General features: G+C 42.3%; 1 long non-coding RNA gene across 4 annotated transcripts; it reads left to right on the top strand.

Annotated features, from left to right (window-relative positions):
- The first annotated feature begins 4,235 nt into the window (after positions 1–4,235).
- Positions 4,236–7,401, top strand: LOC124666273. Of its 4 annotated transcripts, none has more exons than XR_006990843.1 (7): positions 4,236–4,508; positions 4,617–5,098; positions 5,217–5,374; positions 5,485–5,552; positions 5,938–6,202; positions 6,304–6,423; positions 7,029–7,401. It is a non-coding gene; the product is annotated as an uncharacterized LOC124666273 (long non-coding RNA). The 4 variants fall into 4 exon arrangements; XR_006990845.1 differs by having other exon boundaries at positions 5,490–5,552; XR_006990846.1 differs by having other exon boundaries at positions 5,321–5,374.
- Positions 7,402–19,482: the final 12,081 nt, after the last annotated feature.

The following is a 19,482-nucleotide window of genomic DNA, read 5'->3' on the forward strand; positions in this document are numbered from 1 at the left end:
AACCTCGCTCTGATACCAACACGTAGTGATTAGGACAAGAACTAGTACTACATACCTAGTACACTTGCTAATCACCAAACCTGATTAGGGACAAGATTAATATTTCTAACACCACACCTGTCTTCAGAACATGGATGAAGAGTGAGAAAAAAAGATATACATGTAAGAGAATAAAAGGAATTATTAGGAATCAACAAGCAATGTACATACTGAACACAGAAAAGCCCCACCAAGGATACATGCTGAATAGACCTACACGTACATGTTTACAGCAGCGAAGATAAAAAAAAAACAATAGTAGAACATTATCTGAATGGCATGACCAGAGAACAGAGTCACACTTCTTAACTGTCCTCCGTGACATCTCGGTGAAGCAGCATACCAGAGAAGGAACGGAGGCAATAGAGGCAAGACATCTAGATCGCCTCTTGAATTCGCCGGCGTAGCTCGGAGAAGCCCCTTACAATACCATAGAGTCTACTGCAGCACCCGAGAAGCTCGTCTAGTGGGTTCCCACACGTGGCAGCAACCGGTTGAAGAGGTCGTCCATGGCGAATGCATTCTGAAGGAGGATTTCCCTGCGGGCGGCGGGGGCATGGAATTCAGAGGCGGGAGAGGCAGTGGGGCGGCGTCGAGGAGTTAGTAAATCTAGTATTAGTAGTATATAATATATAGATAAGTTTAAAGAAATTTAGCAACTTTGCTTGGGCACCAATGATCCTTTTAGCATGCACTTTTAGGTGTAAGGTTCTATCATTTTTCTTACTAAGTAGTTTTATCCTTTCTTGCTTAACAATGGATTGAAATATATAGATCATATACTCTTGGTTCCCTATGTATGGATACATCTATTACTCTACGTGTTTGTTTGTATAAAATTGATTAACAAAAACACAGATTTACATATACAAGGTCATCCGGCCGGACGTCTGTGATATCCAGTTTTACAAAGCCCAACCCCGGACATGCCAAATCGGGATGAAGCAACGTGTAAGACAAGGGAGTGTCCATACACTACTTAATGATTAACTAGTACAAATGCCCGTGCGTTGCCACGGGTTTTCAAATTTCATTTCTCAGTGCACATATATAATTCACAAACTACTATAAAAATTTAAAATAAATCAAAAATATCATAATGTACTATTGTTGTTCATCTGCGTGGTTCCACGTTCTAGGTGTTCTTGTTACTCTTCAGTAAGTCTCATACCTGTGTTCTGGATTGTCATAACAGTCAACTCAACAACCTCTCCTTTTGGATATATTATTGTCTCGTAAAAAATATGGATATAACTGAAAAAATACTTCTTTTCTGATTAGTTCAAAAAACACTTTGACATTCATAAATATTTGGAAACAACCCTAGATCGCAACCTTCTGTGTAACATACAAAATGGGCTTAGCAAATCTTCAATAACGGCTAGGGTAAAAAAATAAAGAACGAGCAATGTTAAAAAGAAGTTATTTTTTTGTTTCTGTAGATTCCAATATTTTCTTCTTATTCTCTTGTTTTCTTTTCTTAGTTTTTTTATAATTTTGATTGCTACTTTTTTTGTTGTTCGTCATATTCTTTTACTGGTTACTCTTTTGCTTTTCTTGTATCCCTTATTTTCTAACTAAGTGTCTATGGATCTAACATATACATACGTACCGAAATTACAAGTGTTGATGGATATTGCACAGTTTTCTAACTACAAACCAGATTTCGAATCAAGGAAATTTTATGTAGAAGAGGGAATCAAGGAAATTTTATGTAGAAGAGCATCGATTATTTTCTAGTGTTAAAAGAGATTATGAGATCAATAAGTAGTATTAGAGCTAATGTCCAGATGTCCATACTAAATCACACAATATGATTGGTCCAGTGGCTGATGACTTTCAATACCAAGCGCACTAATTTTTTTCTTATGCATTCTCCTATGTCATCTAGATTCCAAAGTAGTGTATCTTATAGATACTTTGCTAAATCATCTGAAATTACAACCTCATCCTCATCCACATGTTAAAATGATGCCCAAATATTAGTGCAAACTCACACCTCACCGCGGCCTTGTTCATACATTCCTAACTAAACTAATAGTAAGTCCTCACCAATGGAATTATGCGCAGTTCTTGGTACCAAAAAGATATGATTTTAAGGGCTTGATATCAACTATAGGCAAGGTTGTATTTATAAAAGTACTTATTCGGAGTGTAGACCTTCACATGAACTTCTTGCTTTATATTGGTCCCATAAGCATAATTCTGGTTTTAACATGCAGAATATTATCTCTTAGCAAGTTAAATTGATCTATTGTTGTCCCTCCTCCCTCTACATGTTGCCTCTTGTTTTGCGCCCCCCGACAAGAGGAGGTTTGGGGAGGAGGCGCCGCCGCATGGGAGAGGAGCAATTCCATGTTTAGTTGTAATATCTACCTATATGCAGCTTATACATAATAGCTATTAGATCACGGCCTACTTTCCAGCCTCTGCTTTTCCTTCTATGATTATTCAGGGTCAATTTTCTGCCCCTATGGGACACTTCTAAACAACACCTACTTTCCAGCCTCTGCTTTTCCTTCTATGATTATTCAGGGTCAATTTTCTGCCCCTATGGGACACTTCTAAACAACATGTCACATGCAGCTGCCTGAGTGCAGAGGAAGACCTCCCCACAGCAAGTGAGTAACATAATAATTGTAATGCACACGGTTTAGCATGTATTTTGAAACCATGACATGGTCCAGAAGTGCCTTTTCCTGTTCCTCCACGACTGTTCCAGCAAAACAACACCTAATATTTTTTATTTTGAAGATCGACAACTTGGAAAGAAGAGAACAATTGCTTGTAAATAAAAAATAGGAATTTTGGAGTATCATAATTCAATAGACCATAATCATCAGAATGGCAACCGTATAATTCTTAATATCAAAGAATAACAACACAATCTTGGACACAAACATGTGTTATATTTAATAACAATAACACTGGAAACAGAACTGTATCTCTGAAGGAAATTGTAGCTTTACAAGATTTTGTTGAAGAATACCTTCATAGTCACCGGAAGATAGATCTTTAGACAAGACAAGAGGTGTGTCCAAGTCAATAAAATTACTACGGCAACAGTGGATGATTCATTTTAGCACCTTATTATCATAATAGGCCTAAAACATTGTACCATCATTTCCGGTTTGAACTTCCTAGTGGCATTGCCTCTAGTTGCAAAAAAACATGATACTTCATATTTTTAACATGTAACTTCTTTTTGCAGAGAAATCTTCACACTTAATCAATCTAAAAAAACCAAAGCCCAACAGCTAGATGATCAGCCCAGTCCATGGAAGTCCTAGTCATAAGTGCAATACCGGCTATTCTTGCAACAATAATTACTTTGAGGCCTCTAAGAACCCTAACTTCTCCTATTTAATATTAATAACATGAGCAAGATTTCCATGTATTCTGAGCATCAAGCAAACTCTGACAGCTTTCATCAGCAACAATTCTGTATTTGTCCATAGCAGCAATGTAACATCATGGAGACGTCCTCAATCATCTCTATGAACTGGTTGCTCAAAGAGTACATGAGTCACTCCATTTCTGAAACAAATGACAATTATTAGAAGAATCAGATAACCTCCCAATGACCTAGATATATTAATGGAAAAACTGAACATACTGGAGAAAGATTTAAACTATCGAGTTTTTATAGCAGTATCAAATTTGCACATGTACAAACCATTTAGTTAGTCAAGAACTTTGATTGCTTGATTTTGTATGGAGCCTTCATTTGCATCCAACATAAATGAGCAGTGAGGATGGGCAAGACAAATAGCCTCCAAAACGTCTATATATGAGTTCAATGTACCCTTTACCCAAAATTACACTAACAGGTGGAGATTATAAAAAATAAATATTCTGGGTAATTAAGAACAAGCAATTAAGAACAAGCAAATGCGTATACCTTTGCCCTATCTCACAGCACTCCACGATAGCCGCATTCCTCATTTTGGTTCGCTAAAGTTTTGCCTCGTTGCTTGATTCGTCCGGCGCACGCTGATTTGCTTGAACTAAGTAAGCAACACCGCAAGTCCTTCACCCTCTTTGCACTGTCAATGGACCATAGCTTCTTGTGGACCGCCCTGTCATTGTCTAGGCGTGTCGCGATTTTTTGTACATTGTGCATTTTGTGGCAGAGAGGTGGGTGGAGCAGGCTGCAGCATACAGACTGACCGTCCTCGCAGTAGCAGATGCATAGAGCCCCACGCCCGTCCCATTTTCCTTGCCACACACACCTCCTCTTCTCGTTCCTCGTTTCTTTCTAGCCTACTTTCGTTGGTGACTGCGTCGCTCAGCTCGCCGGCGACGATTTGCTCCACAAGTGCGTGTTCGTGGATTGGAGATGACGCGCATACCTGAGATTATGAGGACGCGGTGGTCAAGAAGGAGTTGGACCTTGCAAACGTGGGTGAGCTGTAGTTTGATCGAACAGGACTTAGCCGGCGACGGGAAGTGACCACCTAGGAGCAGAGGTAACCAGTGTTGTCGTGCAGCGTTGGCGCGTTGCTAATCTCTCTCCCGTTTTCGTCATCGCAGATCCGCGCGTCGCTAATCTCTCTCTCCCGTTTTCGTCATCGCAGATCCAACGTCGCCTTTGTCTCACTCTCACACCTAGGATTCGTCAGCAAAGGAAGGACTGCGCCGTCCATTGGCGAGGAGCAGACGACGAACGCCGCGGTAGCCTCTTCCAGCGCAACGGCCTCTTCCCTCCCTTCTGCTCAAATTAAGAGGGGGAAGGGGACGAGAAGGTTCGTTAGCGTCGTGCTTGTCATCTCGTCGAGCCCCTCCTTCAGTGCTTGATCAAATCACGCGGGTTTGCGAGCTGCTCGACGGAATTCGCCACAGGAGTAGGAAGGGGCAAGAAGAAAAGGATCAGAAGAAGCCATCGACGGGGGACGGGGCAGAGGTTTGATGTAGACGGGGAGGACGACGCAATGGCAGTGGATGAGGGGAGGGGATGTGCCTGTATGCGTGCGCCGCAGAGCGTGGCGGCCGACCATCACGGGCGGAGCCGCTGCAGCCTCTCTTCTCTTCTTGAAGAGGAACTGAGATTAGACTAGAGGTACTGCTCATTTACCCCATGGCACTTCATTTTCTTGTAGCTGTAGCGAGGATTTGCTATGACTAACAGTCGATCCGTTATGAAAATCTGGCTTATCTTTCTAATTTCATTTTTTCAGCTACTCCCGCTGTTGTTACCTCCTTACTCTTGATGATTACACCTTGATTAAAGACTGCTCACCCGATAATAGGATGATGATCTGTTTTCCTCTTAATCTTTCAGTCCGTTCCAACTGTGAGCTCTCACATAAACGAGTAGATTCTTCTTTCCAATCAGGTAATTTATGGCATTCAATCTTGTGTGCACAGCTATCTCACTGCACATGATTGACATTCATGTAGATGGTTTTTAATCATTTCTGAAGATACTCTTATTCCTTGTTGTAGCGAAGATATTCTTATTCCTTGGTGTATTTTTCCGTTACAGAATATTTCAGAATTAGCGTGGGTGTGAGGTAGAAGCACTTCCTTTTTTTCTTTTTCTTTTATGACCTTTCTCCAATTAAGGTTTCATCTACTATTGTGAGAGTGCGAGTAGAAGCAATCTATGACTGCATTGTAAATATTGATGTTGCTTCATTGGTGGCTCATGTCCATTGGTAAATTAGGGTATTGTGATGTTGGAACACTTGCCGAGACTAAAGAGTAATACTTGCTATGATGCATGAAGCCCCTCTTCTTTGCGTACTCGGTGTCATCTGGATTGTCCCAAATATAGATTTTTTTGCTAGACCTAAATGCTATCTATAATTTGTTTCTGCTAGATTTCATCGGTATTTCTGATAGAGGTACAGTCCTTATGCATTGTATTTTCTTACTGAAAAATTCATGTTTTTATAGATGGATCAGTGTCACTTCGGGTTCATCGGGCTGATCGTGCTCATCTATCATCCGCTCTTTGTTGCTGAGCTTGAAATATACTCAACATGATACACGTCAGCTGCCTCCAGTTTAAGAACTACAAGATGCAAGAAGAACTGAAATCATGCTTCGAGCAAACTTTGATCAATGATGTAGTGCCAACATTTACATTAAATTTCCGCTGCAGCTGAAACAAAAGAGTGCTGGAACGGAGAACAACTTCACCTCATGTTCACACTGTCAGGTAATTAAGTGATAACTTGATCAATTGGTTATATCTCTTTCAAGGCCGTGCCTCTAAATAGTTGGTATAACTAAATAGTAATGATGTATTTTTATATGCAGCTAGCTTTAGTAGAAATATCTGAAGGTTCTGTGATAATTTTGTCATCCTTTGCAAGCTACAAAATAAAGCAGATGATATTGAATATTTCGGAGAAGCTGCTGCATTGGCTATTTGACTAGGTACAGAACAAGTGCCATAGCTTACTTTTGTCATTTAGCAGCCATAGAAGATCAGTTCTGGTTTTCTCTAAGAATGCATTAGTAGGCACTGTCTATTTAATACCTTTGAAATCATGAATTCTTATAGCTGCCTCTAAGTTCCCTTATATCCCTAGAGTAGCACGGACTCGAAATGGAGATCATGAGAAAATTTTACAAAGTCCACACAGAAAATGTATTGTTAAGTTGCTAAATACAAAATAATTGCAGGTAATTCATCTTTAAGCATTTAATCAGCCACCTTGAAAAAACATTTAATCAGTTAGTGTATGGGAAAAATATGGAAGTGCCATTTCATATGACAGTTGTTAGAATTGGGGCTATCATGGGAAGTATTACTCAGGACTATACATTGAAGGACTATTACTCAGGCTTGATAAGGATATTTTAATATTTGCCAAAGTATATGTGTATGAAAACAAAGTATTATATTCCAGTCTATCTTTCTGTCTACTTAACCTGATTAATAGTCCTTCAATGTATTATGGCAATGATCTAGATGTTTAACTCATTTAATTGTGGTAACTATACATTGTATAATGTTGGGCCAAATGAGTTGATTTCAGCCTTGGAAGTAAATACTCAATACTTTTGCAATCGGCTTTGTGGTGCCTTCATTCTTGGATGTTGCTGGCAAGGATTGGAAATCTTGTTCTCCTGAGAAACGGAAGAATGGCAGGCACATCCTCTTTTGAGGATTTGATGGGCAATCAAAAGAAGGGAACCTACTTTTTAATACTCTTGGGCAAGACACTCTCTAAGATTACCCCTATTACAACGTCTTAGATCCCAGATCGAAGGCGGCAAAATATTGTCTGGCATTACTATTTCTTTTATGATTTTGTGAAAATATGTCTTTTTGTGTCATTTGCGGATTGTTTGGTAATTCTTGATCTCATGTAGTGTTGGAACTCACTGACATTGTACCAGTTTTGTTTTTATCTTCGCCATGTCTCTACTTAGTTGCTTGATGTGAATTTTGCGATGATCACTCCACGTGTAAGGTCTTTTTGAAGGATCATTTGTCTATGACCCTTCCAGAACTGTTTTGGATGGACATGGCACCATAAATCAGTGAACCTAAAGGAGATCGAAATGGGTTTCATTCGCTTAAATCTTAAGGTTATCGTATATGCCTCTATCTCTATGGTTAATATATAGTCTAGCTTGCCTTATGCTTGCTTTGTTGAGTGTCGGGATTTGATCGGCCAATACTCGCGGGGAGGCGTCCCAAGTCATATGATTGGATTGCACCTGATCAGTGAGGAGGCGCCCCATGGGGCGCCCCAACCACTAGTAAGAAAAAATTGCGAACACGTGGAGAGTTTCTTGGTACATTTAGGAAAGTGACCTACAGTGCAGGATTACATGTAGCCTCATACAATGGAAGTATTATTGTAAACACATCTAAACTACTTTGGCAACGACTTCAATAGCAAATGGGATTCTTAGAGGCAATACAGTACCTGATTATGAAAGCCACCAAAATATGTACTATACTAACCGGTAACCAACTTCTTTTTTCTTACAGTTTTGGATTTCTTTTGAGATTAATGGCATGATGACACGTATGCTAATTTCTGGTTCAATCCTGCAGTGAATTTTCGTGTACACTTCCGGTGATGTGTTGGAATTTATTTGCTTCTTTTCTTATGTTTCCTGGTGGGCTTCGTTATGGCCTGGGTGGATGTAGCAATTTCGTATCTGGCCCACGATGAATTTCACAGCGTGTGTAAATTGGGCTTCGTTCAGCAGCTGGTCAAAGCCGTGCTTAGAATCCTCACTACCGAACGATTTGAGTGGTCGCCTCACCTCTCCTTCTCTCTTTCCCATCCGCTCTCCTGTCCATTGCCGTCGATCCTGTTCTGGCCGCGGCGCCGATGCCCATGCTAGCCCAGATGGTGCTCCCGTGCGTTTCCCTACGGATTTAAGTGGGGTGGACGTGCGCCTGCTCGCCGGCTGAGCAGTCCAAGCAAAATAATTCTTGTAGTGACAGAAGCAGGTAATTGGATTGGAGATGTTGTATATCTGGATCATATTGTACATGTAGGAAATTTTTTATCCAATGAAACAAATTTGCATACATGCATGCATTGTTTCTCTAATGCCTGCACACTCAACAGGAACAAGGAAAAAAAAATTAGGAAAAAAATACATGGAGAATGAGAGGGACGTCACCGGGGGAGAAGCAGGTTGTGGCGGTGACCAGCAGCAGGTCAGGAACGTCACCAACGGCAGCAGCTCATGGACGTGATCGCCTGAAGACGACAGCAGCACCAGCACACAGCAGGCGACCAGCAGCTTTCCCTCCACGGCTCCCAATCGAAACCCTTGCGCTGCCACTGTCGAAAGTAGGAAAAGGGCAGTAAACAATTAGATCACCCATAAAAACACTTAGATCAGTGTTATGGAAGCACAAATATCATCCCAGGTAAGTTCAATTTGGCAATCACAATCTCATCTGAAAAATAGAAAAAAGCACACCACTCGCTAAAGCGGTAAATACCAATCACACGAAGCGATCTATAGTTTCTATTAAAAAATTGGCATGAGGTGATATAGAATTTGTAAGGATGCCAAATTAAAGTTCAAGTAAACTGAACTTTACTGGCATTGGGCAGACAAAATGGGGCCAAGAGATAGTTGGACATCTACTTGAACAGATCACATGATGCCCCATTTACATACCTTATTATAAAATATGAAAATTCAGTTAGTAAGATTTAACTTTGAAACACAAGGCCTCATCTTTGAAACTGAAACCTTTAATTTGAATGTTTTTGGTAGGCCAAATATCCACCTTTAATATGAACCACAAGGCCTCAACTTTGGAACTGAAACCTTTAATTTGAATGTTTTTGGTAGGCCAAATATCCAACTTTAATTTGAATTATTTTGGTAGGCCAAATATCCAGAAGATTTGGATGTAACTACTGGAGACCAATAGTATGAGATGTACACCAGTATTGATGTTTTGCCCAAGATACTTAAAGTGACAGGCAGTGGAATGTATGTCAAAGTTTCTCTAATATTTTTAACTCAGGTTGTTCAGTTAATGATCTGGTTTGAGAACAGATTTAAGCGCATATAAAGATCTGCAACCAGTCATTTAATATCAACTCAAAACTGAAACAATGAGTAGTCGCTATTGCTGTACAGTTTGATAAACCATGACCAGGATGTACACAGCCATTTGAGAAAACGTATATCAGTTTAAACTTTAGAGATATCCCTTAATCAAACACCATCAAACAAACAGGCTGCACATTTCTAAAAGAGATATATCTATCTAGGTCAATTCCTAAGATTTACATCATATATTTTCGTTTCTTATTTTTCCTTGCAACTCTGCAAATGTTCCAGGAGCAATGCTATGACAAATTGCGATGTAATAAGAGCTGCTGAATTTCTGCCAAATTAGGAACACATGCCAATTATCTGATCTCCCTTCACAGTAGGTATTTAAAAGGAGAAAATTCCTTGAATCTTTTGTGTAAACAGACCTAAAACTTCTGCCATTCGATTCTTGATGCATTAACTTCACACAGGCTTGCTTTTTTATTGGGCTTGTATCTTCTAGTGTTTTGTCATGTATTACTATACTGTATGTAACTCTATATAATTGGACGGATCATTTCTCCTCGGTAATGAACCCATCACCAAGCTCTTGGTCCATTTCTTCTAGGCATGCAATTTGAAGAATTCCATAGACCAATTCCAGAGAAGAATAACTTGAAAGTACGGCAAAAAAAACATGCACACCGCTCACTTCTGACCAGTCCAAGGCAACCGGTACTCGTCGGTGACCAGGCAGAGCACACCCCGTTCAAACCCAACGCAACGATGGCAAACTAAACAAAAAGAATCCATCAATCATACACCAATTGATAAAAAGAATTAAAAGGAGAGTATCAAAAGGACAATTGCAGAACCAAACATACCAGCTGCAGTCCCTAAATTTTAGAACCCCGCCAAGGATCATGGTTGAAACCTTCACCAAACATCAGAAGGGCACAGCCCAACGAAAACAGAATACCAGATGCCACCAAAAGAAAGGAAGCTGCAACCACTGACCCAATCTCGATCTGTTATAGAAGCAACATGGGATTAGGATGTTGATAACAATTTTCACCTTCACCATAAATCTACTTGCTTATTTGGATACAAGACAATCCATAACCAAGACAAAATCAGCTTTTCGGACATGATAGTAGATCGAGGATTTAATAATAATCAAAATTGAAAGGGTCGAGAAGCAATATCCAGTGCTTGAATAACTACTACAGCCCGAGGTGATGCTGGAGCGTGGCAGCACGAAGGAGAATGATGGGGGCGGTGACGCGGGTCCTTGAGCGTGTGGTTCCATGGTCGTCTCTCCATGCGAGAGGAGGCACGCCTAGGCGAGCCTCGCCTCGCCAAACTGCGGTCGGTCGGGGCGATCTCCTGTCCTGGCTGAGCTCGAGAGAGGCAGGGCAGGTGACATAGGCATCCCCAATGGGCCTGCCGAAGATGGTACCCGTGGTTTACTGAAGGCCCATGACTCGAAGGATAAAGAGAATCGGAAGCCCAAATTACTATTAAGAAAAGCTAGAGTTGTATTAGGAAATAATACTTGTAATCTTGCGGGATGGGTTGGAAACCCTCCCGGACTCTGTAATTTGTGTATTACGAATCCCTCGGCTCCGCCTCCTATATAAGGGGGAGTCGAGGGACAAAGAAAGCATCGATTCATTGTCTCACAAAACCCTAGTTTTCACATCGTTGAGCACTTTTCGGCTGAAACCTTCGAGATCTACTTGCCCTCTACATCCGACTAAAACCCTAGTCTACAACTTGTAGGCATTGATAAGTTAATCCTTTGTCAGCAGGTAGAGGGGCGGCGGGCGAGGTCCTGGCGAGCGGCGGCGGACAGGGTGGTAATCGACGTGGTCGAGCGGCGGCGTGGAAGAAAGCGGCGACGGGGCCAAACCCTAGGAAGCGGTGGTTCCTGAGAGCCTGGCCTGGGCCGGCCCTGACATGTCCGAGCCCAGTGCAAAACAAAAAAACATGGGGCCCTTATACACAAATAGTTATAGTGCTTCTTTTGATATTCCTAGTAAGTTATACTGAACAAAATTCTCTCTAAATTCTCCAAAGACCCACTATAAGATAACAGAAAGTAACAATGGTCTTATTGGTGACAAATCAATTAAAAAGCAACTATATATTTATCAAAATATGCATGATAAGCTCAGACTCTAGCTCTACGCTCCAGCTCGCACTCTAAGTCTCCAGCTCGCACATGTAGTAAACTTGTAAACAGGTAAGTACACTGATTATGTAAAGGATTTTCGCCCTACATTTTTGAGCCAAAATCATTTGTCGAATTCATTGTCTCGCGTTACTTTTCTCTTTCAAAGCCTGCCCGTAGACAGATCCAAATTGAATAAGGACGGGACAGATCGGAATCGGATGAACTAAAGTATGTAGAGAAGGGGATTGTACTAACCGTTGGAGATCGACGAGGGAATTGATGGAAAGCAACAAATCGAGGTCTCCATCTCCGCCATTATTTCCGTCTAAACGGCCAGAAATCGCGAGGCGTTCCATCTGCTCGAGGAGTCTGGAGGAGAATGAGGGCATCCATGGGATTAGGACTACCTGGGTTGGGGGCCCTGCCGACGGGGGGCCTTGTGCGGCCGCACCGCCTGCACCTGCCCAGGGCCGGCTGGCTTCGCCAAACTGCGGTCGGTCGGGGCGATCTCCTGTCCTGGCCGAGCTCGAGCAGAGCCGGGCCAGGTAGAGGGGCGGCGGGCGACGTCCTGACGAGCGGCGGTGGACAGGTGGTGCTCGACGTGGTCGAGCGGCGGCGGGGCCAAACCCTAGCGCCCGGTGGTTCCTGGGAGATGCAAAGGAGGCGAGGTAGTGGTACGAACGGATTTGTTGGGCTTGGCCCATTTGTGCGGGAGGTACGCGCGACGAAGGACGACGAAAGTTTGGTCGTAGTGTTCGTTAGGCAGAATAGGGAACATGTTCCTCCTTTTTAAGTAGTGTAGATGGTATGTTTCAGTAAAAGTCTTTCAAAACAGTTAATCTTTCATATGATTTTGGTTCTCAAAGAAAGGCCAAGCAAACTCATCGTCTCGCTCAACTCATCGTCTCGCTTGTAGTTGTCAAATTGGGTGATTTTAGCTAAAGAAATCTAACGGATTGGACAATAGCCTAGGAAAAATGTTAGACTTAACAACCAACCTCCTATAATTGGCTCTTGTACAAATAAGGATGGTAATGGAGCGGGTTTGGACGGATATACCAAAATCAGGTCCATGCCCAAATCCATCATCCTCGCTCTGCCCCGCCCATGGAACTATCCATGCGCATGGATGTCGCTCCAATTCCAGATACGCTGGATATCTGGATATCCTTGGACATCCATGAACATAACATATTTAAGCATAACACCAACATTGTAGCAACATTTCGACAATATTTCTGTAGCATTTTCAGCAATAGTTATGTAGGCAATGAATATGAGGAGGAGGAAGGATGACGGGATGAGAGCAAGCCCACTCCTTCCAGTGCGTCTCCTTGGCAGAGAGAGGTGTAAGAGAGGACCGCCGGCCAAGCACTCCCTCACAACATGCGAGGGAGTCACAGGGGGGCATGAAAGAAGTGGTAATCGGTGGTTACGTGTTAGACTCACCGAGTTTGGCCTCAAGGTAGGGGCAGCTAGGCCTAGGTGAAATTCCATGTCTCACTAACATGTCATGTCAGCCGGATATCTATTGGATATCCATGGGGCAAAATCTCTACCCACGACCGCCCCATGAGTTATCGGATATCTGCCCCATGAAATCCGTGGGTATAATCAGACCCCCATACCCGTGCCCATTGGGCGGGATATCCGTGGATACCCGAATCCGTGGATAGAATTGCCATCTTTATGTACAAAACTAGAACATAGTCTACATTGTCGACCGACTCACTACCAGGAAAACTCTCATTTGTGGCACACCTTTTCTGATTTCTGTGGCATATACCCCATGCACCACACAAGTTATGCCACAATTTTTTTTGTGGCGCATATTGATATGCACTACAAAATTCCTAAACTTCTGTCGGCCTTCGGATCTACCTTGTGTCTAATCACATGGTCTTCCCTCATCTAGACGACCATATGGCTGCGTGGGAAAGAGAGTATGTTAGAACCACACATCATGCACAAACACACATGCATTTATATGCATGCATGATTGTCGGAAAATTTTGGCATGACCTATCCTAAAAATAGGACATATGGCTAGTGCAAAAATTTGTCGAAATGGAAATGAATCAATATTTCAGCAAACGTCCATACACCACGCCGACGCAAGCAGAAAACAAAAAGCTTCTTCGCAAGCAAACATTCAAGCACAACACAAAGCTCAACGTAGAAACATCGTCTCGTTATCGCAGACCACCCGAGTGCGACAATCTTCATCTATAAAACATCCATACACACCTAACCGATAACCCATGCCACACAAAACATGTATCCAACTACTCACCCTCACAAACCTATCAAACCAAATCTATCAACCATAGTGGAGCAATAGGGTGGGGTATTGGAGAGAAAATAGTGGAGCAAGAGGGATGCAGAGGAGGAAAGCAAGGGTGGTTTTGTACCCTCTTAAAGTTGTAGTGGCTTCCCCTCACAAATATATCAACCAAAATAAATTTACCTATCAACAATGGAGAAAAGTATGAGCAAAATGGAGTGGGAGGGAGGAGCAAAATGAGCTGGTTGGAGGAGACAAGATGCCAAAGTTCTAGATATATTTCGCATATTCCATGACGCATATGTTAGAAAGTTGGTCTAACACTGTCAGGCGTGCCCCCCGCCCCACGAAGAATTATGTGGAACATATGTCAACATCATATTCTATGGCGCATATGTTAGAAAGTTGGCCTGACACTGTCAGGCGTGCCCCCCCCCCCCCACTAAGAATTATGTGGCACATATGTCAACATGCGCCACATAATTCCCTTGACCTATGTATTGTAGTGGACCCCACGTGGGCTCCACAAGAGTTCTATGGCGCATTACTCAGTATTCACCAGAGATAGCCTCAAATATGTGGCGCATATTATTTTATGTGCCACAGAAGTTCAACAATTCTGTGAAGCATATTTTTATATGCACCTGATATCTACGTACGCTACTATTCTTGTAGACAGTGTTGGGCCTCCAAGTGCAGAGGTTTGTAGAACACTAGAAAATTTCCCTTAAGTGAATCACCCAAGGTTTATCGAACTCATGGAGGTAGAGGTCAAAGATACCCCTCTCAAGAAACCCTGCAATTAAGATACAAGAAGTCTCTTGTGTCCCCAACACACCCAATAAACTTGTCAGGTGTATAGATGCACTAGTTCGGCGAAGAGATATGGATGATTATAAGTGGTATTTGCAATCTAAAATAAAAATGGCAGCAAGCAAACATGTAGCAGAACTGGTTGTAACTGGTATTTCAATGCTTAGAAACAAGGCATATGGATCTTACTTCACTAGTGGACACTCTCAACAATGATATCACAATTGAATACATAAATGTCATCTCTTCACTATGATACTCTGAACCACTCTCCGGTTGGATAACGAACACCAATTCACCGCGTAGGGCTGCAAAACCACACCTTAGAGTTCGCGTTCCAAACCTAGGGACACCCCACTTTGTCACTTTGAGCATCCAAAGATAGTACTAACAAACACCACAATTTCATAGAAACAACAAACACAAATTATAACTCATGATAAGTATTTATGTAATCTTTAGCCTAAGAGCCACACACGTTGAGCACACTGTCACCTTCACACTGTGGGATAAGGTGTCTCCGGAGATCACATTAATAAAACCACTTGAGTAGCATAACAGATGAAGAGTAACACATGTTTATTCAACTAGATTACAAAGCTCATGGTCACATAAATATCACACTATGGGAGAGACAGATAAACCACATAGCTACCGGTAAAGCCCTCAGCCTCAGGAGAGAACAACTCCCTCCTTATCATGGGAGTCACCAACAACGATAAAGATGGCGGCGGAGTCGATGGAGATGGCTTCGGGGAAAATTACTTGCCCCAGCAGGGTGCCGGAACTTTTCGTGGATGGAGGCTGATTCTTTTAAGGTTTTTGCGTCGGGAGCAATATACATGTGAAAGGGCGAGGTCGGTGGACGCCCGGGGGGGCCACACCATGCCTAGGCGCGGCCAAGAGTGGCTCGCTCCTAGGGGTGGTATGCCCTCCCTGGTGCACCTTTTCGTCTCTCCTTCGAACTCCGTCTTCGTGACAGAAAAATAGGAACTTCGGCTTTTGTTTTGTCCAATTCCGAGAATATTTCTACAACAACTTTTCTGAAATACAAAAACAGCAGAAAACAGGAACTGACACTGTGGCATCTTGTTAATAGGTTAATTTCAGAAAATGCATAAAAATATCACCAATTGTAAACAATACATATAGCAATTGGTGTAAAACAAGCATGGAGCATAAAATATTATTGATACGTTTGCAACATATCAGCGTCACACAAAATTTTTATGGAGCGCATATTTTTAAATACGCCACATAATATATTTCTATTTATAAGCGTTTTTCTAGCAGTGACTGGCTCAATATGTACTCACGGAGGGTTCTCTTCATTTGTGCAAACACTTAGGAAGGGAACCCCTGCCAAATATTCCTCGTCATCATGTTTTCTTGTTGCTTGTTGCGCAAATGCAAAAGGCAAAGCCTAAACTATTTGGTGCATGCAACTTAATAGATGTCACGGGAATGTAGTGATTGGATGCAGAGTCAAAAGTCCCACATTTGTCAAAATACGTTACCTTAAAGTCTCAAATTATCTAGAAATTCAATTCGGCTTCCGGGTTCATATGCTTTCGCTATGGAAAAAAACATATTTCGATGTTTTAATTTTTTTGACAAAAAAATCTACATGTACATTTTTACTATTAAATTGGCCAATCAATCTCATGGTCTACACTTCGTCCGATCAATTTCACGGTATCAATCATAGCATATCAATCGGGCAATCAATTAATTAGGAAAGATATATTTCCTCGCTTGACAAAAGAAAACCCCATAGCCATCTCACGAGCAAATAAATTGGGACAGATCCCATCTTTCTTGTTTAGGCAGATATCTCCATAAAAAATGGTATGTGATCTCCTCTATCGCTGATATCTCCAGAAATATTGGAATGAGATCAGTTCTTCCTATTAACAAAGGTCACTATAAAAAGAAATGGGGACCCGTCCAACATTAAGCGATGTATCTCCAAAAATATTTGGACGTGACTTCACTGCATTAAATCTCCAGAATATATATGCCCTCCTTGCAGATGAAGTTTGACTTCTCCGTAGGAAATTAGATGGGGGCGAGGATGACGGAAGTGCGGAAGTGCGGGCAGGCGGCAACGGTAATGACCTTGCTGGCGACAACTTCTCGCTTGAGATGTTCTCTGTGATGGAGACCCTCCATGGTGTTTCCGAAGACTCTTACGTATGCAGTGCTGGGCGTACTTATGTCCGTCCATGGTCAGAGAGTACCCACGACCAGGGCGCTTGTGGGCGCGGTGGCCGTAGTAGAGGACGACCTAGGCCAGTTATCGCCCTTCCCCGTGTCCAAGTACCTAGCGGCGGTACCAACAGGCACGGCGTCGCTATGGCGTGCATTCATAGTGGGTGTGCGGTGTGCACCAATCCATGGCAACGATGATGGAACACGACACGACGTGCAATCTTCTCATTTATGTTGCCTCAGATCCACACCACGTACCTACTCTGGTCCGCAGCAATTGCATGCCCTAAATTGCGGTTTAGTTTATCATCTCAGCCCTCTCATCTTTTTCTTCCTGATAAAATTTCCTCTCTTTTATGTTGCTCTTTTCAAATTGGTTTCAGGACTTTTCTACGGCAGCACTGGATGGCCAAATGTGGTTTGTGCAAGATCGCCGAGCAGATGAATGACATGTGCATGACAAGGAGGCAACATGCGCGGCTGCACATGAGAAACTAGACTCCACGTGTGATGTGCATGACAAGGAGGCAACATGCGCGGCTGCACATGAGAAACTAGACTCCACGTGTGGTGACGAGGAAGGCCGCACCTATGCGGGCGTGCACACACAACGATGTGATGCGCAGACGAGGAAGGATGAACAAGCGAGCCAACAAGGTCACGCGCATGGAAAGCAGGACAATTTTCCTGCATGCATGGACGGATGGAAATGAGTGTTCCTGGTACATGTGGGCATAGCGACATCCGCCCTTGGTCATAGTACCCACGATCAGAGGGCTTGTGGACGCGGTAGCAGCAGTAGAGGATGATCTGGGCAAGGTATCGCCCTTCCCTGTATCCAAGTACCCTGCGGCGGTAGCAACGGACATGGTCACTCATGGTGTGCATTCATAGTGGGCTTTCCGCGTGCACACATCCATGGCAACGATGATGGAACACGACGTATAATCTTCTCATTTATGTCGCTTCAGATCAGCAACACGCGCATGCTCTGATCCACAGCAGTTGCATGCCCTAAATTGTGGTTGCGTTAATCATCGCAGCCCTCTCATCTTTTACTTCCTGCATACAATTTCCTCTCTTTTATGTTGCATTTTTTAAATTGGTTTGGCGGGCTTTCTGATGGCAGCACTGGATGTCCAAGTGTGGTATGTACGATATCTTCGAGTGGATGAAAGACATGCGCATGACAAGGAGACAACATTCACGGCCGCACACGAGAAACTGGCCTCCACGTCTGGCGACGAAGAAGGATGCACCTACGAGGTGACGCGCATGCCAAGCAGGTAAATTTTTGGTGCATGCATGGACAAATGGAAATAAGCGTTCCCACCATGTCGGCGGGTCAGATGGGATCTAGAGAACACAAACCCGTACTCATCGAGAATATAAGCTGATGTGACCGCACTATCACATGAGTCACTATAAAAACGTGTCGTGCACCGGCACATACTTTTGTGGACTCCCCCCAAGTTATTTTGCTCTGAATTTCTACGGTTGTGGGTACGCTAATTATTTGAATGTACAAAATGATATGGTTGTGTCTGCTTTGGTAAAAAGAGATTACATGATGCTCTATGCTTCTATATTTATTTGATGTGTTCTTTCTTGGTTTACACGATTCATTCATATCTAATTTAGGTTGTTAAAATGGTAAGACAATGAGAGTATAGTGGAAAATGAATTTTGAATTCGGTGATTGATCGGAAGAAAGAAGGAAAAGACCTTGCAGCTGGTGGAGCTGTGAAGCCATCACGTCACACATTCATTATTTATCACGAAGTTAGAACTTCTGACGTGAGATATATATCATTGTTTTATTTTATGTTGTATACTCCTCCATTGTAATTCATATACAGATGTACTACCACTAGAAAATATGTGAATACCTATTTATTATACGTGTGAATGCTTTTGTCATGTAGTAAATGTTTTGTGAGGGTTTCGATATTTAAAACCAGCAACATCAATTAGCTTTTAGAAAACCGGGGAGTATCACCTAGATCGGCATCATAGAAATCGCAAAGAGCCCAAGCTTTTGGTCAGCTTCATAGCTATCTCCATGCAAAGGCCAAATCTTCTTTATCTTTAACAAAATAAAACCCATAAAGTCCTCTTCTTGTATCAGAAAATTAATTAAGACATGTCATCTTTATTTACATAGATAAATTCAACAAACCATTACAAATAGGCTGGGTGTCATTGACAACCGCTTGGGTTGGGCATCGAAAATGTGTAATATTTGTTGTTGAAGATGTTGAGTGCTTGGTGACCTGAGGAAGGTGCTTAGTCTAATGTCTATTTCTTGTGTTTTGCCCCCTTCCATTTTAAAATGGTCGTGTTTTTTAACTCATGCTTCTTCTTGGATGTTCTTTGACATGACATACATAATATAAGTGACAGTGGGTGTTATGCTTTTGGTACCAACATATATTGTTTATCAACTTTACCGGGTCAGTTTTTGGTACGGTTGGTTAAG

Source organism: Lolium rigidum, chromosome 6 (genome assembly GCF_022539505.1).
Source record: "Lolium rigidum isolate FL_2022 chromosome 6, APGP_CSIRO_Lrig_0.1, whole genome shotgun sequence".
NCBI classification, from domain to species: domain Eukaryota; kingdom Viridiplantae; phylum Streptophyta; class Magnoliopsida; order Poales; family Poaceae; genus Lolium; species Lolium rigidum.